At 44.9% G+C, this 27,479-nt stretch overlaps 1 pseudogene; it reads left to right on the forward strand.

The window, feature by feature from the left end:
- The window catches only part of LOC112610111, a 40,042-nt pseudogene that overhangs the window by 1,270 nt on the left and 11,293 nt on the right, over positions 1-27,479 (forward strand).

Raw genomic sequence — 27,479 nt, forward strand, 5'->3', positions numbered from 1 at the left:
GCCTACAGAATCGATCAGATGATCATTGCTTAATTTCGGGTCTTAGCCAGTTAGGTAGGTAGTGTTCGTGTGACACTTGATGTGAATGAACTTAAACTTATTAATAACCAGTACAGTTTAGAATTGTTTTCTTGCATGCCATACAGTAATCAGAGTTTGGAGTGTAACGTAATATTTAATATGTTGGGAAATCAGTCCAAAAATATCTAGAAACACATTAGAATTTTGATGGGGGAAAAATATCTTTTTGGCCCATACTAATATTTTGTTGAAGGTAGCAAGGTAAAGTTTAGCATTTTGTCAACTGAATAAAGGAGTAAAATGTATTTTGATCCTTTATAGATTGCCCTTTCCTGGGCAATATAATTATGTATGAAATGTTCCTACGTGGAAGTAGAATATGTATGGAAAATTTTTTTAAAAAGTTCCATTAGAAACAGTTAAGGGCTGGGCACAGTGGCTAATGCCTGTAATCCCAGCACTTTGGGAGGCCGAGGTGGGCGGATCACCTGAGGTCAGGAATTTGAAAGCAGCCTGGCTAACATGGTGAACCCCAACTCTACAAAAATACAAAAAATAGCCAGCTGTGGTGGCATGCACTTGTAATCCTAGTTACTCCTGAGGCTGAGGAACGAGAATCGCTTGAACCCAGGAGGTGGAGGTTGCAGTTAGCCGAGATTCCACTGCACTCCAGCCTGGGCAACAGAGCAAATCTCCGTTTCAACAACAACAAAAGAAACAGTTAAGGAGTAATACATTTTATTTACCAGACTCTTGTGAAACATGGCAAGTTTGGTCTATGTAGCTTAATAAATGTCTAGTTTTTGTCAAAAGTTGATTATTTCTATCTTTTCACACTGCTTAGTTTTGGACACTGATGATATCAGCAATAGAACAAGGAGATTTATTTATCTGACTCAGTTTAAAAAAAAAACAAAAAAAACTTCGGTTGGACACGTTGGCTGACGCCTATAATCGATCCCAATAATCTGGGAAACTGAGGGAGGTGGATCACCCAAGGTCAGGAGTTCAAGACCAGCCTGGCCAACATGGTGAAACCCTGTTTCTACTAAAAATAGAAAAAAATTAGCCTGGCATGGTGGTGGGCACCTGTAATCCCAGCAGCTTGGGAGGCTGAGGCAGGAGAATTGCTTGAACTTGGTAGCCGGAGGTTGCAGTGAGCCGAGACCACACGATTGTACTCCAACCTGGGCAAGAAGAACGAAGCTGTCTCAAAAAAAAAAAAAAAAAAAAACTTCTAAATTTTTGAATATTATTTTCATTTTGAAAAATCCATTTGATTTTTTTTAATTTTTTAAAATTTGAGATGGTGTCTCACTCTGTCGCCCAGGCTGGAGTACAATGGCACACAATCTCAGCTCACTGCAACCTCTGCCTCCTAGATTCAAGCGATTCTTCTGCCTCAGCCTCCTAAGTAGCTGAGATTACAGGCACACATCACCACACCCGGCTAATTTTTGTATTTTTAGTAGAGACGGGGTTTTGCAATGTTGGTCAGGCTGGTCTTGAACTCCTGACCTCGTGATCTGCCCGCCTCAGCCTCCCAAAGTGCTGGGATTACAGGCGTGAGCCACCGTACCCAGCAAAAAGCCCATTATTTTTAAATAACACAGTCCATTGTTAAAGTGTCTGAACTTGTCCTTATCGTCAGCATTTAGTATTTGTGCTTAAGTGTACATATTTAATAAGGGTTTCAGTGAGTTACTGGTAAAACGTGAGTGGGGAAAAAAGTCAGAGGGAATCTTAATCTTTATAACCGTCATGACAAGCCAGCCCCCTTACCCTTAAGAAACACTAACTAGCTTCTTCCTCAGGAAAATATGAAGGCAATTTAGAGAGTGCAGATATTTTAACTTTAGCTTTTATTTTCAAAACCGTAACATAGTAAAGGATCAACATATATTAATGTTCCCAATTAGGTTGGTATTGTGTGTGTTTGTGTGTTTGTGTTTGGGTGTTTACAGAAATTTACACAACCTGGGATGTTCAACATTTTTCTTCCATAGCAGTTGGCCCATATTAGCTAGGCAGCCATGATCTGGTTAGTATTGCACGGCCTACCTTTTTAAAATTTCTTCTCTTCTCTCTCTCCACCTCCCCCTTTTTTTTTTTTGAGACGGAGTTTTTGCTCTGTCACCCAGGCTGGAGTGCAGTGGTGCGATCTTGGCTCACTGCAACCTCCGCCTCCTGGGTTCAAGCGATTCTCCTGCCTCAGCCTCCTGAGTAATTGAGATTATAGGCGCCCACCGCCACGCCCTGGCTAATTTTTGTATTTTTAGTAGAAATGAGGTTTCCCCATGTTGGCCAGGCTAATCTCGAACTCTTGACCTCAGGTGATCCACCTGCCTGGGCCTCCCAAAGTGCTAGGATTACAGGCATGAGCCACAGCGCCTGGCCTCCACCTCCCTAATTTTGTCCTTCTGGTCCAGTGAACTCTGTATAGAATACCTTCTGCCTTAATGTGCTAGCATGATGCTAGACTTAGGCATGGCAGTAATTGATGGCACATGTGATAATGTTGCAGAGGGAGAATTCTCATCGGCTGTTTCACTGAAAGCCTAGTCTTGTGTTTTGACATATGGATAAAATGCCAAGCTCACTTTGCTAAGTTAAAAATCACTGGTTTGTGCCTTGTTCTGTATTATTTGGGGGATTATCACAAGGCAGAATTTTGTAGTGAAATCTGTAGACTAGATCAGTATCTTGTATTTGAAAAATAACTTTTCCCTTTTAATTTTAAAAATTGGGGTTCAAAGTTTTAAGAACAGAGCCATCGGAATCAACTCCCCAGTACCATATTCTACAAGGTGCGTGGTTGGTTAATATTCTTACACAAGCTATAATTCTGTGGGTACTCAACAGTAGTAGGAAATTTAATTAGATGAAATTTGCAAGCTAGTATTCATTATTAATATACTCAACAAAGACTTTTTTAAACCACTAAATTACATTATATTTAATATTTTTTAAGCCTTCTTAGAGGGCTACATTGAAAGATTTTTGGAAAATTTATTCCTGTGGCACATGAGGCTAATGCTATTTTACCTCTCACAATGTCCAGGATTTTTTTCTAGCACATGTTATAGGGAAAACACGATCACAGGAAGTCTAATTGAGTAATCATTGTTGAATAATCTCAATGAGTAGGAGTAGAATTGATACATGCCTTGATTATTAAATAGTGCTACCTTCTCCACTTAAAATAACAAACAGTATATAGTACTAAGGCTGGATATTTAATTTTTTAAATAAATAAATGCATATTCAGAAATGCGTATTAGTAATTATGCTTCTAATGAAAATTTACTTCTGAAACACATAAATATATGTATTATTTGTGATGTGTTAATTTAGGTAGAAGGAGGAGGAGCTTCATAGCCTACATTGAATTAGATAGAAGTAGGACACAGAATCTGGGAGAATAAACAAATATGTGAGACAAAATAAGAAAAAAAGAAGTAGGACACACTAGATTAGAGAGATCTTATTTCTGTTGCCTGGTCATTTGGAAGTAAAATTTTAAGTGTTCTTTTTTTTAAACTTTTTTTTTTTTGAACCAGAGTCTCTATCACCCAGGCTGGAGTGCAGTTATGTGATCTTGGCTCACTGCAACCTCCGCCTCCCAGGTTCAAGTGATTCTTGTGACTCAGCTTCCCAAGTAGCTGGGACTACAGGTGCCTGCCACCATGCCTGGCTAATTTTTTTTTTTTTTTTTTTTTTTAGACATGGTCTCATTCTGTGGTTCAGGCTGGAGTGCAGTGGCACAGTCTCGCCTTACTGCAACCTCTACCTCCTGGGTTAAAGCAATTCTCCTGCCTCAGCCTCCGGAGTAGCTGAGATTACAGGTGCCTGCCACCATGCCCAGCTAATTTTTGTATTTTTTCAGTAGAGACAGGGTTTCACCATGTTGGCCAGGCTGGTCTTGAACTCCTGACCATAGGTGATCCACCCGCCTCAGCCTCCCAAAATGCTGGGATTACAGGTGTGCATCACTACTTTTACTTTGTTACAAGTTATTTTCTTGTGCCTCCTTGTGTTACCCATCATCCTTAAGCCTATTGGATTTTTGATGAATGTTTATAAAACCTTACCTTAAGCCTATTGGATTTTTGACAAGTGTTTATAAAACCTTTTTTCTTTTATTGGTAGGAAAGGGGACCATACTGAATACTAGCCCTTCCTGCAGAGTCACAGAGCTGCCTCTTTTCCTCCAAAAGCAGATAGTTTGAAATGATGGGAAAGGTCCAGATTTTCTGTATTGCTCATTCACTTCCCCTAGGAGGTTGGTGAGGGGAGCAGATTATGGGAGAAGTGTCTATTGTTTCTGTTGCCTTTGTTATGATTGGAAGGACTTAGAGTGGCATATTAAATATTTTATTATAGTCCCTGAGGATTTAAAGAACAGTTGTAACCTAAAGTTTTAGAAGAGAAATTCCACTACCATTTTCTATCAATAGCTTTTTTCTGAGAAGATGACAGTCATCCTCTTGAGTGGTTTTGTAAAAGTGATACTAATGTGTATAACCTTAATTTTTTCTTTTTTTTTTTCCCCTCTCCCTTTAACCTTTGCTTTCCTTTCACTGTTGTCAATCAGAAGACATTGCTCTTGAGTTTCTCAGCTGGTCTTTACTCGTGAATTACTCATGCTTTCACTCTTCTTTAGTAAATACATTACTTACAAGCAGTGAATTGAAAACCAGACCAAAAAAAAAAAAAAAAAAAAGGCCTTCAGTGATTGGACAGTTTCTTACTTTGTGTTACATTTAACTGTTCTTTTGACAGCCCAATTTTTAAAGCCAGGTTCATATGGAAATGCTTTCACTCCACTTGCACTGCTTTTGGAAATAGCATACTGCTTCATCTGTCTGTTTATTTTAGTGCATTCATAATATAACACAGTCAGCAAAATGTTTCATCACCACTTAGCCAAGCATTGAGTTTTCTTAAAATAAAAAAAAAAACAACCGTAATAAAATTTTGATCTCACCGTTTTTTCAGTTTGATATTGGCTGCATGCTAGTTAAGTATTATACACATACACATACACACACATACACGTACACATTGTTTTAAACCAATCAAGTCTGGCCTGGATTTAGTGCTGATTGTTTTTTCATTTCTAGTGGTGGGGCAGTCTTACAACTTACTTTGTATCATGAAAATACAAAAAATTAGCTGGGCGTGGTGGTGGGCGCCTGTAGTCCCAGCTACACAGGAGGCTGAGGCAGGAAAATGGTATGAACCCAGGAGACGGAGTTTGCAGTAAGCCGAGATTGCGCCATTGCACTCCAACCTGGCGACAGAGTCAGACTCCGTCTCAAAAAAAAAAAAAAAAAAAAAAAGATGAACATTCTCTGTAGCTTGGGTAGTAAAACTGAGGCATTTTATTGTGAAATATTAAAATGGTGCATTCTGTGTGTATACATACAGGAGTGTGCCTATGTAGTTATGTTTGTATTTGCTTGACCATGAAGATAAAAAGTACAAGTGATGCTGTTTTATTTGAAGCCTGAGCACTTCTGGTTTCCTAACCAGAAATTGCTATCTGGTTCTTCTAATGGAATGGAGGGCTTTTCCATTCTTAGGCCGTCCAACTCTGAACTTGCTCTGAATCTCAAATCTTTCTATTCACAGAACAAACATTCAAGTGCTTTTCTTCCTTTTTTTAAAAAAAAATATTTATTTATTCATTTATTTATTTATTTTGAGATGGAGTCTCACTCTTGTCACCCAGGCTGGGGTCTCGGCTCACTGCAACCTTCACCTCCCGGGTTCAAGTGATTCTCCTGCATCAGCCTCTCAAGCAGCTGGGATTACAGGCCCTCACAACCACACCCAGGTAATTTTTGTATTTTTAGTAGAGACGGGGTTTCGCCATGTTGGTCAGACTGGTCTCTACCCCTGACCTGAGGTGATCCGCCCACCTCAGCCTCCCAAAGTGCTGGGATTACAGGAGTGAGCCACCGCACCCGCCTCTCAAGTGTTTTCAAGTGTTTTTCTGTATATTAGGTTCATTAGCACCAATTTCATGACTTCTAAAATGTGACTGCTTTCATGTCCAGATAGCTTGAATACAGGTATCTACCAATGATATGAGGTGGATAATAAATAATATGACAGTGTTGCTTATTTCTCAAAAAAAAATTTTTTTTTTCCAATTATATTATACCCTCCTCCCCAAGAGGTGGGCAGAAAAGCATTGTTAATCTTTTTTTACAGATGAGGAAAAACAAGATCAGAGGTGCTAACAGTGCTACAGCCTAGTGCCAGGTCTTCTGTCCCCAATTCTAGGTTCTCACCATGACGATGTTTTTCTTTTCTCACAATCTTTACTTCTTCCTCTGACCCTCCCCACCACCCAAAATACTTTTAATTCTGGAAAAGAAACCCAGCTGCACACTGCTACACTTGACCTTATTGCAGTCAGAAGCTTTGGATGATTCCTCATCCAAAATATTAGAGATGAAATGAAAGCAAAGTAGGCATCTGACAAAAGTTGATTTTTCCCTTCTGCATTTTAGGACCTCAAGTAATGTTTTTCCAGAAACTGCTATTATGCCATAGATTCACTGTACCTTCAACAACATAGACATACAATCTGGCAAATTAAAAAAATTTTTTTTTTTTTGGTACAGTTGCAAGATTTAATAGAGTGAAGACAGAGCTCCCATACAAAGGTAGGGGACCCAAAAAGGGTAGCCATTGCTGGCTTGAATGCCTGGGTTTATATCCCAATCATTGTCCTTCCTCCTGTGCTCTCAGGCAATAGATGATTGGCTATTTCTTTACCTCCTGTTTTTGCCTAATTAGCATTTATTGAGCTCTCTCTACTATCTGATTGGTCGGGTGTGAGCTAAGTTGCAAGCCCCATGTTTAAAGGTGGAAGCGGTCACCTTCCAAGCTAGGCTTAGGGATTCTTAGTCGGCCTAGGAAATCCAGCTAGTCCTGTCTCTCAGTCCCCCCTCTCAACAGGAAAGCCCGAGTGCTGTTGGGGAGGTTGGCTGATGACCGCTCTAACTGCTTCCTGCTAAATTGGGGTGCAGTAGGGGTTGTGCAGTTGAGATTTCCTCAGGAGGAGTGCCTTCGATGTCATTAACATCGAAGCATGGACTAGCTAGTGGACCGGTCCAGCAGTCTGCGGTAGATCTTATTCATGGACTGCATCTGGGGCTCCATTTGAAGAACCATTTGTAGTTTTACAGCTTTGATTCTGGAAGAGACAAACTTAACAAGGAGGTTAAAGATACAGGGTCCAAAGAGGAGTAGCAATATTATAACTGCTAGAGGTCCTAAGAAGGGGAGAATCTGTGGCATCCATTGGCTGAGGAGGCCTCAGGGTCCAGTGTTTTGAAGCTCCTCTGCTCTACATTGTATTCGATATTGAATTTCTTTAACTTTCTTGGTGACGATTCCGGATTGATTAACATTATAACAGCATTCTTCCCCTAAAAATAAACAGGTTCCCCCTCTTTTGGCAGTTAGCAAGTCTAAAGCTCTTTGATTTTGAAGGACTACTGCTGCTAGGGAGTTAAGTTGATCTTGCAAGGTGACCAGGAAGTCAGCAACCCATTCCATGTCACCATTTAGTTGTTGAGATAATTTGTAGTAGAACTGAGTAGAGGCTGTGATACCGCCAATGCCAGTACCTAGTCTGCCTAGCACTCCTGCTCCAATAACAAAAGGAAGAATGGGTACTCTTTTGTTGCAGGGCTTAGGTACAACATGATTGTATAAATCTTGTTCAGTGTAGATGGTCATAGGGGGCACTAAGAATGAGAGGAAGCACATAGATTCTGAAGAGCCATTCAAGCAGCTATAGGCTGAGGTACCACAGACTTTTTTGTCCTGAGGGTAGGCAGACCATTTGTGTGGGCAGAGTTACCTACCCGATGCAGTGGGAGTTGGTTGTGTCTATAGTATTGCTACATTTTACACAGGTGAGGTTTGAGGTATGGGTTATTTCCAGATTGGAAACAAGAGGTCCTACTAAAACGGAAATGGTGTTTATTTATGTACTGAAGTTGTTCCATTGTTCAGGTACAGGGATTGAAATGTATGACCTGAAGTGCAGGGGGAGGCACATCCAACAGTTAGTAGGGTTTTGGGTTGAGACCTCATGGAGCCCAGTGAGGGTGGTATTAAATAGGCTTACCAGGCGAGTATGGATACAGAGGGTTTCATGTAGTTTTGAGAGATCTAGTCCTTTGTAGGGGTTAGAGGTGCTGTGTACCCAGGTCAGTTGGGAGATTACATCCTTTACGTGTTTTTCTCTTGCCTGATCTTGAACTCCACCCCATCAGACATACTGGTATGGGTGAAGTAAGTCCAACAGACAGTGGCTCTAAGTCCTCCAGGACAACTAGGATTAATCATTTTCCTTGTCCAATAATGAGTATTTGCATGCTTGCAAAGAGTGGCAGAGTTATAGCAGTTGCTGGGTGCGGGCAGTGAAGGTGGAGGTTCCCTTAGATAAACTCCTATAAGATGGTTCATCAATATTTCCAGGACGCCGCATTCTCCATATAAACTCTTGGTAAGGGGAGCTACTGGTCGTACAGTGGCATGGAGAGGGTGCAGTGAGAGTGAAAGGGGGTAAGAGAACAGTAAAGAGAAAAATATGATAAGGGAGGGCCATGGGGATTTACAATTTTAGTTACTTTCCTCACGGTTGTCTGACAGCCACAAGTCTCCTTTAGCAGTGAGTATGCCATTCACATCATGAGATGTCCACACAGTAAGATCTCTTCCCTGTATTATTTTAACTGCTTCAGATACTAAGACTGCTACTGCCGCCACTACCCGTAAACAGTGAGGCCAACCCTTTGCCACTACATTAGTTTCTTTACTCAGGTATGCCTTGGGTGGCAAGCTCCTCCCTCGGACCTGTGTAAGGACACCTAGAGCTATTCCTATTTTTTCTGTGACATATAAAGAAAAGACTTGCCCCATTGGCAAGCATAACACTGGGGCTTGGGTTAGGGTCTTCTTTAGGGCCTGGAAAGCCACTTCTGCTTCAGGTGTCCATCTTACTAAGTGGGTATTGGCTCTCTGAGTTTCCTTAATTAGTGTATATAATGGCCTGGCTATTTCGCTGTACCTGGGAATCCATATTTGGCAGAAACCTGTTATGCCAAGGAACCCTCTTAGTTGCTTTAGGGTTTTGGGATTAGGATAAGCCAGTATAGGCTGGATACATTCCTCACTGAGGGCCCTGGTGCCTTTGGATAATTTTAGCCCTAAGTATTTAACCTGCTGTGAGCAGAGCTGAGCCTTTGGTTTAGAAACCTTGTAGCCACAGGTAGCGAGGAAATTTAAGAGTGCTTGGGTGGCTTGATGGCACAAGGTTTCTGAACGGGCAGCTAAAAGTAAATCATCCATGTACCGAAGGACAAGAGTGTCCAGGTATGAGAACTGGCTCAAGTCTTGGGCTAATGCCCGGCCAAATAGATGGGGGCTATCCCTGAACCCTTGGGGTAAAAGAGTCCAGGTGAGTTGAGATGTTGGGTTCGAAGGATCTTCAAAGGCAAACAAGAATTGAGAGTCAGAATGTACAGGGATACAGAAAAAAGCATCCTTAAGGTCCAGGACTGTAAACCACCCTGCTTCCTCTGGTATTTGGGAAAGCAGAGTATAAGGGTTAGGTACAGCTGGGTATAGAGGGACAACAGCCTCATTGATAATCCTGAGATCTTGCACTAACCTCCACTGTCTGTTGGGTTTCTGTACTCCTAAAATTGGAGTATTGCAAGGGCTATTGCGTGGTTTAACTAGGCCTTGGGCTTTTAGGTCCTTAACAGTCTTTTGGAGTCCTTGTTGGCCTCAGGTCTAAGGGGGTACTGTCTTTGGTAGGGAAAGGAGGCAGAATCCTTCAGATTAACTTGAAAAGGATGGGCATTCTTTGCTCATCCATATTGTCCTGTTGCCCAGACTTCAGGATTAATTCCTTCCTCAAGCAGGGGACAACAAACGGGTGTTCCTTCTCTTCTGTTCAGGTGTATAATGGCCCCTGCTTTTGCTAGAATGTCTCTCCCTAACAAGGGAGTGGGGCTTTCAGGCATAATTAGAAAAGCATGTGAAAAGAGTAAAATTCCCCAGTCACAGCTCAGTGGCTGGGAGAAGTATCTAGTGACTGGCTGTCCTAGGACCCCTCAGATAGTGACAGATCTGGAGGACAGTTGTCCGAGACAGGAGAGTAAGACTGAGAAGGCCGCACCAGTGTCCAGGAGACAGTTAACCTCCTGGCCCTCAATGGTCAGGCATACCTGGGGCTCTGTGAGGGTGATGGCATGGGCTGGTGCTTGCCCCGGGCACCCTCAGTCCTGCTGCTGGATCATCTGGTTAGTGGCTTCTGACTCAGAGGACCCTCATGCCCTGGGGCAGTGGGCCTTCCAGTGATTCCCTTGACATAAGGGGCATGGAAGAGGGGGTGGCTTATTTCTACTTGGAAAATCTTTTTTTTTTTTTTTTTTGAGACGGAGTCTCGCTGTGCTCCCAGGCTGGAGTGCAGTGGCGCGATCTCAGCTCACTGCAAGCTCCGCCCCCCGGGTTAACGCCATTCTCCCGCCTCAGCCTCCCAAGTAGCTGGGACTACAGGCGCCCGCTACCGCGCCCGGCTAGTTTTTTGTATTTTTAGTAGAGACGGGGTTTCACCATGTTAGCCAGGATAGTCTCGATCTCCTGACCTTGTGATCCACCCGCCTCGGCCTCCCAAAGTGCTGGGATTACAGGCTTGAGCCACCGCACCTGGCCGGAAAATCTTTTTTAAAGTGCCCTTGCAGACCATACTGGAAGCAAGCCCTATTAGTTAAGCATTCAATTTGCCCAGCTTTTCCCTTTTCCAGAGCCTCCAAAGTCCACTTGCCTGAGGGCCATGACTAAAGCGGTGGCCTTTTTTTATCCCATTTGTCCCGTTCCGTCTGCTCCTTCTGATTTCTATTATAAAAAACCAAGGTTGCCAAGTTCAATAGGGTTTCTAAGTTCTGCTCCGGGCCTAAGGCAGACTTTTGAAGTTTTTTTTCTAATGTCTGCAGTTGACTGAGTGATAAACTTATTCTTTAAGATTAGTTGGCTTTCAATAGAGTCAGGTGACAGGGAGGTATGTTTCCTCAATGCCTCCCTTAGTCTCTCCAGAAAGGCAGTAGGATTTTCTTCCTTTCACTATGTTATAGTGGACATCATTGAATAATTCATAGGTTTCCTCCTAGTTTTCCTTAGTCCTTCCAGCACGCAAGTTAGCAAATGTCTGCGGCACCAATCTCCATGTTCTGATTCTGTGTCCCAGTGAGGGTCTACACTGGGAACTGCCTGCCGGTCCGTGGGAAATTGTTCTCTTTCCTCTGTTGTCATCCTGTCATTGACCTGACTGAGATACCAGAGATCGCCAAACTCTCGGGCTGCAGTTATGGCGGCACTTCTCTCATTTGGGATTAGCGTCTGATTTAGCAGTAACATTATATCTCTCCATGTCAGATCAAAGGATTGTCCTAACCCTTGTAAAATATCAATATAGCCATCACGGTTGTCTGAGAATTTACCTAGGTCTATTTTTTTTTTGCTTTAAGTCTGAGAGAGAAAAAGGTACATGCACTCTGGCTGGGCTGAATTCTCCTCCTCCCACTGCTTGGAGGAGGCATAATCGGGAAATACTGGCACTTTTTGGTTCATTGTTTACCCCTTTGTCTATCTCCTTTTTGACCGTTTGGGTTGAAGGGGGGTCCTTATTAGTTGGGGAAGGAGTCAGGGGGATGCTAGGGTAGGGAGGTGGACCCTGAGGGCTTCCCGTAGGGCATAAATCGTACTTTTTACATAATTGCGAGTTGTCTCTTAATGAAAAGAAAGTTTGTATGTATGGCACTTCACTCCATTTGCCTTCTTTTCTACAAAAGAGGTCTAGCTTTCAGATGGTGTTATAATTTACACTTCCTTCAAGAGGCCAGGTTTCTCCCCGTTGAAGAGGATATTGTGGCCAGGTGGTACTGCAGAAGAATATAAGTCATTTCCTTCTTAGTGTCTGAGGGTCAAATTGGTCCCAATTCTCCAGAATACATCTTAGGGGCATTTTTGCCTTAGGGGGAATGTTTCCCATCGCTTTGGAGATCCCTTCGTTGTTGCCAAATGTTATGGGGGAGTCCTTGCTGCCAGAGCTCCCAAAATGGTGGCGGGCTGCTTCCAAAATGGTGGCAAGCCTTGTGTTCTCGGCCTCACGGATTCCAAGGAATGGAATCTTGGGCCATGCAGTGAGTGTTATAGCTCTATTTGAAGCTGTGGGTCACGGAAGAGAACCATGGAACCTAGTGACTAGTGTTCAGCTCCATTAGGATGAACCCGGGCACTTAGCTGTGCAGGAACAATGGCAAGCCTTTAGCCTGATTGGGAGTGGCAGTGGGTGCCTCGCTGGATCAGGAGCACAGCAGATACCCTGCCAGATCCAGAGGGATGGAGATGAGCGGCGGGTCTGCAACAGCGGCAAACAGCAATGGTGGACGGCAAGCGAAAGCTCAACTCGAGCCGTAACAAACACGGACCAAAAGAGAGTGCAGTTGCAAGATTTAACAGAGTGAAGACAGAGCTCCCATACAAAGGGAGGGGACCCAAAGAGGGTAGCCCTAAAAATCTCTTAACCTACACCCCAGATCCCTGTCTATATTTAAGAAAAGAATCTAGGGTGGACACAGTGTTTTTTTCTGTGTTGAGTCTTCTGTGATGGGGCTAGGATTTGTGGGAGCAGAGAACCGTGCAGGTGGGTGGAGCAGGCCGGATGAGGATCTATCAGCAATGGGAGGGGGCCTCCACTTTAGCATCCCTGCCCCTGCTCCTCTCAGAGGGTTGCCTTTCATTGCATTCAGCTGTGATGGTAGCAAGAACATGGGCACACTGAGGATGAGGAGAGAGGGAGCCTTGTGCTCTCTCTGTATCTGAGGGAGGGCAGCACAGGGAACGGAGCAGTCTGCAGAGAGGCCAGCTCATCAGGGAAGTGGCTGTCTTCCACCTTGGGTTTTGGCTGAGTGCTGGGCAATTGGCCCCTGGGATCAATGGAATAATCCTAAACAGAGCTACTATATGTCACACTATGGAATGTTCCAAGTAGGTGGCCATGTTTTCAAAAGATGTCTTTCTTCCTTTTGTTGTTGCCATTTCATAGGTTTAGGTTTGGGTGTATGTTTCTCTTCTCTGACTGACACTTGAATGTTTGCTGACTCCTACTCTGTGTGACCGGGGCATGCAGCTGTGAACTGAGGCATGCCGTCCTATCATCTTTCATTATCAAAGCAGTCTCTTCTTTTTTGACAGTTTGAAGAAGCATCTGTAGGGAATCCAGAAGGAGCCTTCGTAAAGGTGTTACAAGCCTGGAAGAAGCACAGGAGCACTGAGCTGACTACCGGAGGTGCCCTCAGACAGCAATAGCATCAACTTGTCAGGCTTTGGGAGTGAGCAGCTAGACTCAGTGCCAAGAGCTTGCCTTATTTCTTAGCGAAAAATCTATAAGATGTGGAATCAGTGTTACGTTCCTTAAACTGCTTTTTTCAAAAGTACTAGATGGCGATAGGCCCCTGGGTATTTTGAAAAACAATACAAAGAGCCCCTCTCTTCAACCTGCCTCCAACAACTCAACTTATGAAAATAAACTGGGAAAGCTTTATTTTCTGGAAAATGTGTTAGATGCAGAAATTCAAGAAAAACTCAATGAAGATAAAAGAGAAGAAAAAACTGCCATGCATAAGGCTTATAGAAGTCCAGCCTTCTAGGTAACAAATTTAAACGCCAAATATTTGCAAAGAAATTAGAAACTGCCCAATCACAGGAAAACAGCCTGGCAAAGATTCCAAATGTTGGCAAAAGCCTACGGAGAGTGAACAGAGTCCTCATGGGCCCAAGGAGCATCCAGAAAAGGCACTTCAAAGAGGTGGGAAAGCAGAGCATTAGGAGGGAACGGGGTGCCCGGGCATTCGTGGAGAACGCTGCCAAAGAAAAACGGCTTGGGAGTCCAGCCCCAAGGGAGCTGGAACAGCCTCACGAAGAGCAGGGGCCCAAGAAGTTAGCAGGAAACGCTGTCTACACCAAGCCTCCGTTCACACTAGAGCATAAGGCGGCAGTCTTCTCTTTGTTGAAACCCTTCTCCATGGGTGTGCCTTCTGCCTCCACCCCTGCAAAAGCCCGACCTGAGGTCAGAAACAGATGGAAAGACTTAACTTATGCCATTTTGGTTTTAGAAGATGCAAAGGCTAGATGCAATCGTACATTCCAGAAAAAAATGCCGATTTCTTAAAAGTTGCTCCCATGTGGTCCACAGAACACCCAAGGCCAAAAAGAGTCAAAAGTTCAGAAAGAAAAGTTCTCTCAATAGACTGATGCTCACAAAGAGGCCTCCATTCTCTGCAGCAAAGAGCCTCATAAATTCCCCTTCACAAGGGGTTTTTTGTCTTTAGGAGACCTGAGTCCTCAGGAAAATCCTTTTCCAGTAGTATTTGCTCCTTCAGAACATTTTATAGAGAACACTAATGTAAAAAACACCACAGCAAGAAATGCCTTAGAAGAAAACATTTTTATGGAAAACACTACTATGCCAGAAGGCACCATCTCTGAAAACACAACCTACAGTCATCCTCCTGAGGCAGATTCCACTGGGACTGTGTTCAACTTAGAGACAACTGTTAAACACACCAGTGAAACACAATGGGAATACAACAACATGGGCACTGGCTTGTCCCCCAAGCCCAAAATCTTCTACTACCCGTTGCCCTTGTCCCCAGGTGACCAGTTTGAAATTCAGCTAAACCAGCAGCTATGGTCCCTCATCCTCAACAACGATGTGAGAAGGCTCATTTCTCATGTTATCCAAACCTTGAAAATGGACTGCTCTGAGACCCATGTGCAATTGGCCTGTGCCAAGCTCATCTCTAGAACAGGCCTCCTGATGAAGCTTCTCAGTGAGCAGCAAGAACTGAGAACTATATTAATGAAAGCACAGAAGCCCAGAGTGAACAGAAAGAGCAGGACCACACAGAAACACGAGACCCAGACTTTCTCATCATTTAGCATATGCCAGGAATGTTGGGGTGATCAGACCCAACACCAGGTCATGGGGACTATGAAGTCTGGTGGAGTCAAAGGAATGAAACAAGACAAATTAAGAGAACATAGGGTGGGTCCAGGGGGCCAATGCCAGTATGGAGGCTGTGAAGGCTCTTTGAGGGCTCTGGGAGCCCACACTATTTATTGGTAATCAAACAAAGAAGCAGGTGGTGAGGACGTGCAGATGTGGGGGTAACAGGTGAGGACGTGAGGAAGTGGGGGTAGAAAGGCAGCAGTGCATCAAGCAGAGCTGTGATGGCTTAGCATATGCTGTGCCACTTGAGATAAGGGAGACAGATTCTTCTAATTCAAGATACAATCAATTTATGATCTTGGGAGAGAAAGGAGCAAGGGGCCAGCGAGTCTGGACACATTCCAGAGGCTACAAGGGGTTTTATGCCCTGAGCCCTGGGTTCTCTCCAAGCCACAAGGGGTTTTATGCGCTGGACTTAGATTATAGTGTGGCAGAGCAGCCTTCCACCCTTTGGTGCAGAGCTGGGTGTTCCATAGGTCACGAGGGGTTTTAGACTCTGGACCCAGCACATGTTCCAAGACTCTTTTACATTATGTCAGACAAGCAAGCCCTGCCTCAGCCCTTCCACCAACAAGGAAAGTGCCCACACAGGAGAACCTCGACTCCCAGACCATAGCTTGTCTTGGCCACATAACTCTGGCCATGACAGTGATCTCCCACTTTGCTCATTTAGAGAGTGAAATAGATTAGTACACAAGATAAACTGTAGGCCAGGTATGATGGCTCACACCTGTACTTCTAGCACTTTGGGAGGCTGAGGTGGGTGGATTGCTTGAGGTCAGGAGTTTGAGACCAGCTTGGCCAACATAGTGAAACCCTGTCTCCACAAAAAAATATAAAAATTAGCTGGTTGTGGTGACACATGCCTGTAGTCCCAGCTACTCGGGAGGCTGAGGTGGGAGGATCACCTGAGCCCAGGGAGGTTGAATCTGAGGTGAACCATGATTGCACCACTGTACTCCAGCCTGGGCAACAGAGTGAGACCCTGTCTCAAAAAATAAAAAAGAACCTGTAAGCTACTCACCTGGAATACTGGGGTATTGAATAGTTAGCTTTCATGCCCTTAGTTTTTTAAAAAAATTGTTCTTTCCTTTTTTTTTTAACTTCACTAAAGAAGTTCCAGGATATGGCTATAACAAACTCATCTTGGCAATATCTGTGACTGTAATACTAATGATTTTGATTATAATTTATTGTCTCATTGAGGTAAGGACAATAATTAATTCAGGTTTTCAGGTGCAGTCCTGTCTTTGTGTAGATTCAGAGCCCACAAACTCAAAACCAAAGCCACTTTCCCACCTGCTGCTACTTGACACTCTTCTTCAGTCGTTTAAGGCTGAGGTATGCTTCCTTCTTCCTGTGTACTTTCAGCCCAAAGTGAGACTTTTGAGTTGGGAAGAGAGACTTCTGAATTAGACTACTGATCAGTGTCACCTAATTCTAATCCCAACCACCTTTATTCTAGGCAGACCATACTCACTGCCATGCTTACCCTTCTGTTGGGCACCTTTGTCCTCCTTCCTGTTGGCCTTCTGGGTCCTACCCAACTGTCCAGTCCATAGGCCTCAATAACTCATTTTTGCCCACCCCTGTGGTAGCATTTTCTGTCGCCTTTATCTACTCAAGTAACCGCTTTATCACTTATTATTCTGTATTTTCATTTATAGGATCTTACCTAGCCATATGGCCTGCTGCCTCTGCCAATTTAAAAATAGCATTGAGGTTGTTTGCAAGACAGTCAAGCTGCATTGCAATAGTGCATGTCTGAGAAACACCACACATTGTCATGAGTCCAAATTGCCTGGTGATAACTTGTTACATTATTTTAAGTATTTGTTTTTAAATTTTTTTGTTTTTTTATTTTTTAAAATGTTTTATTTATTTTTAATTTATTTATTTTGAGATGGAGTCTCGCTCTGTCACCCAGGCTGGAGTGCAGTGGCCGGATCTCAGCTCACTGCAAGCTCCGCCTCCCGGGTTTATGCCATTCTCCTGCCTCAGCCTCCCGAGTAGCTGGGACTACAGGCGCCCGCCACCTCGCCCGGGTAGTTTTTTGTATTTTTTAGTAGAAACGGGGTTTCACCGTGTTAGCCAGGATGGTCTCGATCTCCTGACCTCGTGATCTGCCCGTTTCGGCCTCCCAAAGTGCTGGGATTACAGGCTTGAACCACCGCGCCCGGCCAAACTTTTTTATATTTATTTTTTGTATTTTGTATTTTTATTTTTTTTTAGTAGAGACGGGGTTTCACCGTGTTAGACAGGATGGTCTCAATCGCCTGACCTCGTGATCCGCCCGTCTCGGCCTCCCAAAGTGCGGGGATTACAGGCTTGAGCCACCGCGCCCGGCCAACTTTTTTATTTTTAATTGATGATAAAATTTTCAGCTAATGATAAAATTGCTTTATTTTTATTTACTCATTCAGCGTTAAACTCCCTAAATTTCTGAACTCCTCCCTTGCTGAGAGTCAGGTTCTGTTATTATTACAAAATTTAGTAATAGAACTGTTCCATATACGTAAAGGACCAAGAGAAAAGAATGGGAAGCCTAGGGAATGACATTAACATCCACATCCTGTGTACCGTGCTCTCTACTTGGTGCTTTGCCCCCAGTGATAATTTATTCATATAAATTAGCAATGTAGTTTGTAAGCTGGTTTTATATGCATGAGGTCTCAAGTACTCTCTGCCTTACAGGACAGATGTAGATCCAGTTTTGGTTTTTTTGTTTTTACAAGTTTATGAGCGTACAAGTGATGCTGTTTCATTTGAAGCCTGAGAGCTTCTGGTTCCATAACCAGAAATTGCTACCTGCTTCTTCTAATGGAATGGAGGGCTTTTCTATTCTTAGACCATCCAACTCTGAACTTGCTCTGAATCTCAAACCTTTCTATTCACAGAGCAAACACTCAAGTGCCTTCAAAAGTTTTTCTGTAGATTAGGTTCATAAGCACCAACTTCATGACTTCTAAAATGTGACTTCTTTCATTTCCAGATAGCTTGAATACAGGTATCTACCAGTGATGTTGGGTGGATAATAAATAATACTAATACTTGGCTACTTACATAAAGACAGTGTTGCCTATTTTTCAAAACTTTTTTCTTTTTTTTACCAATTATATTCCCTTCTCCCCAAGAGATGGACAGAAAAGCATTGTTAATCTCCTTTTACAGATGAGGAAAAACAAGATCAGAGGTGCTAATAGTGCTACAGCCTAGTGCCAGGTCTTCTGTCCCCAATTCTGGGTTCTCCCCAAGCCCATGTTTCTCCTTTCTCACAATCTTTACTTCTTCCTCTGACCCTCAGCACCACCCAAAATACTTTTAATTCTGGAAAAGAAACCCAGCTGCGCACCGTTACACTTGACCTTCATGCAGTCAGAAGCTTTGGATGGTTCCCCATCCAAAATATTAGCGACAAAATGAAAGCAAAGTAGGCATCTGACAAAAGTTGATTTTTCCCTTCTGCATTTTAGGACCTCAAGTAAGGTTTTTCCAGAAACTGCTATTATGCCATAGATTCACTGTACCTTCAACAACATAGACATACAATCTGGCAAATTAAAAATCTCTTAACCTACATCCCAGATCCCTGCCCATATTTAAGAAAAGAATCTAGGGTGGACACAGTGTTTTTTTCTGTGTTGAGCCTTCTGTGATGGGGCTAGGATTTGTGGGAGCAGAGAACCGTGCAGGTGGGTGGAGCAGGCCGGATGAGGATCTATCAGCAATGGGAGGGGGCCTCCACTTTAGCATCCCTGCCCCTGCTCCTCTCAGAGGGTTGCCTTTCATTGCATTCAGCTGTGATGGTAGCAAGAACACGGGCACACTGAGGACGAGGAGAGAGGGAGCCTTGTGCTTTCTCTGTATCTGAGGGAGGACAGCACAGGTTATGGAGGAGTCTGCAGAGAGGCCAGCTCATCAGGGAAGCGCTTGTGTTCCACCTTGGGCTTTGACAAATAATCCTAAGCAGAGCTACTATATGTCACACTATGGAATGTTCCAAGTAGGTGGCCATGTTTTCAAAAGATATCTTTCTTCCTTTTGTTGTTGCCATTTCATAGGTTTAGGTTTGGGTGTATGTTTCTCTTCTCTGACTGACACTTGAATGTTTGCTGACTTCTACTCTGTGTGACCGGGGCATACAGCTGTGAACTGAGGCATGCCGTCCTATCATCTTTCATTATCAAAGCAGTCTCTTCTCTTTTGACAATTGAAGAAGCATCTGTAGGGAATCCAGAAGGAGCCTTCATAAAGGTGTTACAAGCCTGGAAGAAGCACAGGAGCACTGAGCTGACTACTGAGCCGGAGGTGCCCTCAGACAGCAATAGCATCAACTTGTCAGGCTTTGGGAGTGAGCAGCTAGACTCAGTGACGAGAGCTTGTGTTATATCTCAGTGAAAAATCTATAAGATATGGAATCAATGTTATGTTCCTTAAACTGCTTTTTTCAAAAGTACAAGATGGCGATAGGCCCCCGGGTATTTAGAAAAACAAAATACAAAGAGCCCCTCTCTTCAACCTGCCTCCAACAACTCAACTTATGAAAATAAATTGAGAAAGCTTTATTTTCTGGAAAATGTGTTAGATGCAGAAATTCAAGAAAAAATCAATGAGGTTGAAAGGGAAGAAGAAACTGCCATGCTTATACAGTCTAGGCTTTTAGGTCCCAAATTTAAATGCCCAATGTTTCAAAAGAAATTAGAAACTGTCCAACCACGGGAAAACAACCTGGCAAAGGTTCAAAGTGTCGGCGAAAGCCTGCGGAGAATCAACAGTCCTCATGGGCCCAAGGAGCATCCAGAAGGGGCACTTTGAAGAGGTGGGAGAGTGGAGCATCAGGAGAGAACAGGGCGCTTGGGCATTTGTGAAGAATGCTGCCAAAGAAAAGTCTCGGGAGTCCAGCCCCAAGGGAGCTGGAACAGCCTCACATGGTGCAGGGGCCAAGAAGTTAACCAAGAAGCACTTCATCTCCCACCCCCCATCAAATGATGCCAAGGAGACTAACTCTTAAGGGGACTGATGTAAAATGCTTCTGCCCAGCACAGGCGTGCAGTTTGTTCACCGCACAAGAGCACTTGGCCGAGGGGGTGAGTGGGGCTGAAAATCCTGCCCATGCTCCATGCTGAGCTCTGGAGACATTGTGGGGCCCTTCCGGACAGACGTGGAGGGCTTCTGAAAGTCCCGCATGCATGGAATTATTTTCAAGACCCCAGGTATGTGGTCTGCAGTGGTTCTTCTCACTGTGATTATGGACTAAGGTACTCATTTAGTCCTAATAAGACCAGAGAAGCACATTGTGAGAGGCGTGGGAAATGGCAGCATCGCTCACTGTCTTGTGCGTGTGTCTCCCCAGAGGCATTTTCAGATTTCTGCCACGTAAGAGATGCTCATGGTGAACTGAAACTCAGGTACATTGGAGGATTCATTGCTGTGGCCAGAGAAAGCAGAGGACACGCAAAATGCATATTTCCCTTTCTGTCTTCCAGGATGGCTTTTTCTAGTTAAGACAACCACTCTGGCTTAGGGATATGTACAGACTGCCCAGTGCTACATGCGTGAAAAACATGGCACAGAAACGTCACGGCAAGGAGTCTTCCAACGAGAATGACATCTTTCACAAGGACGTGGAGTAAACCACAGAGCCTTCACGGTTCCCATCTAAAATCAGGAGGGGGTGAAAAGGTGAATTGCTCCTTTCAAGAATCAACAACCTTGGCATTTTAATTTCTATCCCAGGGGCAGCAAAGCCCCAACAGAGAAGACTCAAACCAGAAAGTCGTCTGGCTGCTGAGCGGGAGGAGAGTGAGGTCCCCTGGGAGGACCTCAGGCTTCAGGCCTCTGCAAACTTGGGAAACCGCTGCTGAGGTCCTTCCAGCTCCACAGTCCCCAGGCTGGTGACTGATGGGGGAATATGGAGGACAGCTGACCACCACAGCCTGCATGTCTGCTGCTAGCAGGGAGGAAAGGATGACTTCTACCTCCTTTCCATATTCCAAATTTCACATGACTGCATTTTTTTGGCAGCACCCTGCTGGCAAGGGAGCCTTGATGTGTGGTTCCTGGGCTTCCAGCACCTGCACAGAAAGGGGTGAAAAGAGTGTCACGAGCAGCCACCACTCTGCAGCACAACTCCACATCCAGGCATGGTGGGGAGCCCCACTTGGAGGTGTCCTGGTGCCCTACCCACTTTTTGGTAGGCATTTGGGTGTCCAAGGCTTTGCAGAAGAAGCAGGCTATGGTGGAGTAACGTGGTGGAGAGGCCTGGAGAGGTGTCATTCTAGCTGGGCAGTGGGTGACACACAGTCATCCCCTTAGTGAATGCTGGGCCGGCTGCTGTGCTCTGTGTCTCCCTGCAGGCCTGCGGATCCACCAGGGGGCTCCGTTCCTTCTGGGCCAAGGCTGAAGAAGCCGTGGCTTCACCAGAGAAGGGCATCTGGGTGAAGGTGGAAGCCCACGTGGGCCCGCAGAACTGCCTAAGGCATCTTCAGGTGAGGGCTCAGAACTGGCAGGCTTTCATTTCTGCTTCATTCCATGGCCAAAGCAAGCCACGTGGGCAAGTCTGAAGCCAGGGGTGGGAAAGTACCCTCCACCCACAACGAAACCATGGCAAGCAGTAGGTGCAAAGAGGACTGAGGAATTGGGGCCAGTAGTTCTATCTATCCCAGTGAGTGAGGAGCCCTGCTTTGGGGGTTGCACAGCTTGGGTCTGTTCTTGCAGTGGTGTCTGTCACTATGAACACACCGCCATGGATTGCCATCAGGTCAGGGACCCTGACAAGGCAAGAATCATGTCCTCTGCACACAACCCCACTCCCTTCCCCACCATGCCTAACACCAAGCCCAGCCCTCAGGGATGACTCAGGAATATTACTGAGAGCATTTTAGGCCATTCCTTCATTATCCCCATGTGACTTGTTTATAAAGATAAGTTCCTCTTCAAAGTTCACCTTTTTGAATAAAAGGGATTTCTTTAAATATTTCTTTTAAATCTCCACAGCTTTTCATATCTCACACTAACAGATCTTTTATTCTACTAATAATTATTTGTTAAGCCCAAGTAGTTGTTAAATGGAGTAAAATAATAAGTATATTTTGTGTTCTTATATTGTAACCAAGGCCTGTCTCATTTGTTCCCTAAGTCTGTCCAGACATGCCTGAACATGCCTAGGCATGTCCCAGCTTGCAGCCTATGCCCCTCCCTTATTTGGAAATGTTATTGCCTCCCTAGTTTCCTGTAAAAAAAATCCCCTCCCTTCCTTTGTTCCCCATTGTACCTTTACCTATTTAGGAAAATTTCAAGGATTTAGCCAGTCGGGATCAGTTTAGATTGTGAGGTCCAGCTCCAACCAATGGAGGTAGGACACAGCAGTAGAAGCCCAATGCGTCGGGGATAAAAACTCCTGCCTTTCTTTGTTCAGTGTGCTCTCATGGCAATCCACCTTCCAAGAAGCACCCTTTCTGCAGAAAGTAAATTTGCCTTGCTGAGAAAATTATTTGTCTAAGTGCTGGTTCTTCTTTGTGGCACTGAGGAACAAGCATTTGTTTGTAACACTTGTTATGAAATGTAGATTGGACTGGGCGCTGTGGCTCACACTTGTAATCCCAGCACTTTGGGAGTCTAAGGCAAGTGTATCACCTGAGGTCAGGAGTTCAAGACCAGTCTGGGCAACATGGTGAAACCCCGTCTCTACTGAAAATACAAAAATTAGCTAGGCATGGTGGTGTGTGCCTGTAATCCCAGCTACTCGGGAGGCTGAGGCAGGATAATAGCTTGAGCCCCGGAGGTGGATGTTGCATTGAGCTGAGATTGTGCCATTGCACTCCAGCCTAGGTGACAGAGTGAGATTCTGTCTCAAAAAAAAAAAAAAAAAAAAAAAGAAAAAAAGAAAAGAAAAGAAAAAGAAAACATAGACTTATTTCCTAAAGTTCAGCACATAGTGCTAAGTATTTCCCCTGTAAGCTGTAAACAGACACTGCCGTTTGAAACTGGGATCTGTCCCCAGATCTGTCAGACCACCAAATCCCATGTCTACTGCCACTCTCCAGAAGAAAGGGTTCGTAGAGAGCCAAACACCAAGGCAGGTTAGTGAAATTTCTCTAAAGTTCATTTAAAGCTGGAAAGAGGCTCACCACCTGAAATGCACTAAGAGGAAGGCTGTCCAGGGATCCAGATGGACTTAAGGACAATTTTTTTTTTGACACAGTCTCATTCTGTCTTCCAAGCTGGAGTTCTGTGGTGCAAACTTGGCTTACTGCAAGCCTCAAGCTCCTGGGCTCAGGTGATCCTCCCACCTCAGCCTCCCAAGTAGCTGGTACTACAATCATGTGCCACCATGCCCAATTAATTTTTTTAATTTTCTTGTAGAGATGGGGTCTCCCTGTGTTGCTCAGTCTAGTCTTAAACTCCTGGACTTAAGCGATCCTCCTGCCTCTGCCCCTCAAAGTGCTAGGATTACAGGCATGAGCCAAAGAACTTGTCCTCTTAAGGACAATTTTAAGAACACGGAGGCTCACTGTCAGAGCGCCTGCTGCTCTACAAAGCCCCTTGGCCCCTCTCACCAGGACAAAAGCAAGATCAGCCCCAGATGTTTTGCCTTAATGGCCATCTTTCTCAGGAGACTCTGCCCTTTAAAGGAGAACCACTTAGAACTATAATTAACCCTAAAGGATGCCACCAGCACTACCAAATGCCAGGCACGGGCCACATGGGTGGCAAGTATATTTTAGAGCAGTGATTAATGGTAAATTATTTCCCTCAGCCCCTAAAGTTGACTATTCAATGTTAAACTATCTCAGACTCAGGACGACAAAAGTGGAGGCATGAGGAACCTAGGGTTGTTTTGAAGTGTCTTGGTTACAGTATATGTAGAAGATTTTAGAGCTTGTTGTAAAAACATGATGACCCATGGCTCTCCAGGCTGGGTGAGGGATTGCCTTTGTAAATTACAAGAGGATATTATGCAGCAGTTTTTAAAAATGAGGCAGACTAGGCCAGGTGCAGTGGCTCATTCCTGTAATCCCAGCACTTTGGGAGACCAAGGTAGGTGGATCACCTGAGGTTGTGAGTTCAAGACCAGCCTGACAAACATGGAGAAACTCTGTCTCTACTAAAAATACAAGAGCAAAACTCCGTCACCAAAAAAAAAAAAAAAAAAAAAAAAAAAGTGGTGGAGGGAAGACTGGGGCAATCTGTCTCCAAAATACATAGGCGCTGTTAAGGGAATACAGCAAGATGTAGTGGGCATGTATCATATGCTATTGTGTACCTTGCATTAGCTGTACAGAACTGTGTGGTCCGATACAGTAGCCACTAGCCACATATGGTTACTTACTTGTAAATTTAGGCCAGGCACGGTGGCTCATGCCTGTAATCCCAGCACTTTGGGAGGCCAAAGTGGGAGGATAACTTGAGGCCACAGCCTGGGCAACATACTGAAACCATTTTTCTACAAAAAAATTTAAAAATGTAAAAATTGGCCAGGCACGGTGGCTTGTGCCTGTAATCCCAGCACTTTGGGAGGCCGAGGCAGGCGGATCACCTGAAGTCAGGAGTTTGAGACCAGCCTGCCAACATGTAGTGAAATCCCGTCTCTACTAAAAAATACAAAAATTAGCCAGGCATGGTGGTGCACACCTGTAGTCTCAGCTACTTGGGAAGCTGAGGCCGAATCGCCTGAACTTGGGAGGCAGAGGTAGCAGTGAACTGAGATAGTGCCACTGCACTCCAGCCTGAGCGACAGAGCAAGAAAAAAAAAAGTAGCCAAACATGATAGTGTGCATCTGTAGTCCCAGCAACTCAGGAAGCTGAGGTGGGAGGTCTTGAGCCCAGGAGGTCAAGGTGGCAGTGAGCTATGATCGCACTATTGCACTCCAGCCTGGGCAACAGAGTAAGGCCCTGTGTCAAAAAATAAATTTGAATTTAAATTAATACAAATTAAATACATTTTAAAAGTCAGCTCCAGCTGGATGTGGTAGCACACACCTATAATCCCAGTCCTTTGGGAGGCCAAGGTAGGAGGATCGCTTGAGGACAGGAGTTTGAGACCAGTCTAGCCTACGTGGCAAAACCCTGTCTCTACTAAAAATACAAAAAATTAGCCGGGCGTGGTGGTGGGCACCTGTAATCCCAGCTACTTGGGAGGCTGAGGCAGGAGAATCGCTTGAACCCGGGAGGCAGAGGTTTCAGTGAGGTGAGATGTGCCATTACACTCCAGCCTGGGCAACAAGAGCAAAAGTCTGTCTAAAAAATAATTTTAAAGGAATATTTGTCAGAGAATCAGGATAGAACATACTTTATTTAACAGCCTGTTAGTTTAATTTATAATTTGCAACTATTGAGACAGATGACCTGTGGCATCCATCTGTCCTCTTGCCCTGAGCTGCACATCCAGACTTGACTCATAGGCCCCAGCTTGGGTTTTCTGGTTCTTTGAATAGGTAGGAATCTACCAGGGCTCATGTTTTTCCCAGCTGTGGGGCTGGGTTGGAGGGTCCCTCTGGTTCCCCTTTGAATGTTGCAGAAACCAAATTTCCAGCATGTGGTCCTGGACTATGGAAACCTCTCCCCCTGCCTGGGACTCTCACTCTCCAGACGAGTTCATTCAGGTCATCTGAGGCTCCTGTAGATTTTTGGCCACAAATGGTTCCTCATAAAGTAGTGCCCCCAGGATGTTCAGCCTCCCCCCTGCCCCTGCAGGCTTCCTATCCCAGGGTGCCATGTGCTGTTGCCCTCCTGGGAAGAGAAGTCTGGAGGGGCATGGGGCAGCACTGCCCGCTTAGAAGCCCCTTGGGCTTTCTGTCAGATCCTGTCACCCTGTTCCAGAGGGAAGAGTGGGCTGTCAGTAACAAAATGTTTTTCTTTTGCCCCTTTTTTGCTACAGTTGGTAGAAATTCGTCCCAGACTTCCTTGGTAACTAATGATGTTGGGATGTTGTGGCCTTCACTGGGAGGAGACAGGTTGTCAGGTCACCGTTTCACAGATGGTTGACCCGATGCCAACCATAACAGGCAGGTCTCCTTTGGCTGCAACTCACAGAAGCCCAATTCAAACATGTTCTGTGAGTGGGGACATTTACTGAACCTCAGAATTGAAGGAAGTGGAAGGTTGTGTTTGGGTCCCGGAAAGGGTTAACCATGGGACTGGAATCCCATCCAGACTCCACTCCCTCTTCACGGAGTCTCAGCGTCTCAGAGTCTTAGCGTCTCTGTGTCCTCTGGCCCAGCACCCACAGGCTTCTTGTGAGAAGCTGAGCAGCTTTACTTGCTTCTACTTCCAAAAGTAGTGACTGGCACACAAGCATTCCTATGCCTATGTGGGGGTGGTAGGGGACAGGGCCCTGGGACTTGCAGCCCCCACTAAAGCCCCATGAGGGAAGGAGTTCCCCCAAAGGTGGTGCTGTTCCCAGACAGGAAGGGAACAGTCAGTGCTCTCCACCCCGTCCCGCCCAGCATTGTCCTTACAGATGTCACCTGTCCTTCCAGGCCCAGCTGCTATTTCTGCCTGACACTTGGCCAATTTGCATGGTTAAAACCAGCGTATTTCCAGGAGATGGATGATGTTACAGAACTGGGGTTCCAGAAGGCTAGGGTGGCCCGGCACTCCCGCCTTCTTTAGAACACGGAGAGCTATTAGTTAGACAGGGCTGAAGCGTAGGTGGCAAGGAAGAAGAGGCTCCTACTGCAGACGGCCTTGTTCTACGAGTCCTCCCAGAAATCCCTGGGCCAGCTGGAACCCAGGGTCAGAGAGGGATGGGATAGAGGTAGGCTGTGAAAGGGGGTGGGAACACACCTTCTGGAACCACTGTCTTCCTTGAGGGGACCTCAAGAGGGTGCTTAATGGGCAAGGATGGAGGTTCCTGCTTACCAAGGCTCAGTGACACCAATCTCTGAGGGACCCTCCTGAGTCAGTGTGGGGTAGTCAGTTGTTTGCCTGAAATTCTAATTTACCCGGGGATCTTGTAAATTTTATTTGCTAAATCTGTCAGCTCTGGGGGTAGGAGGATGAGAAAAGCAAAAGAATGGCCCCAAGCTCAGGCCACTGTGGAGTGAGACAGAACAAGAGACCAGAGAGGAAACAAGTCCACCAGGGTAGCCGTCTTGTCCGAGCGGAAGCCGCCTGACACCTGAGGCGGTAGATGGAAGAACTCAGGCCTCTGCCTCCTCAGCAGCATACACCTAGTTTAGGGGAAGGACATACCTTCCCTCAGGGACAGAAATAGCCCCAGATTTTCAGTCTTCACAATCTACGCATCTGACAAAGGACTAATATCCAGAATCTACAATGAACTCAAAGCAGTAAGAAAAAAAAAAAATTCCCATCAAAAAGTGGACTAAGGACATGAATAGACAATTCT

The sequence above is a fragment of the Theropithecus gelada genome, chromosome 16 (genome assembly GCF_003255815.1).
Source record: "Theropithecus gelada isolate Dixy chromosome 16, Tgel_1.0, whole genome shotgun sequence".
NCBI classification, from domain to species: Eukaryota; Metazoa; Chordata; class Mammalia; order Primates; family Cercopithecidae; genus Theropithecus; species Theropithecus gelada.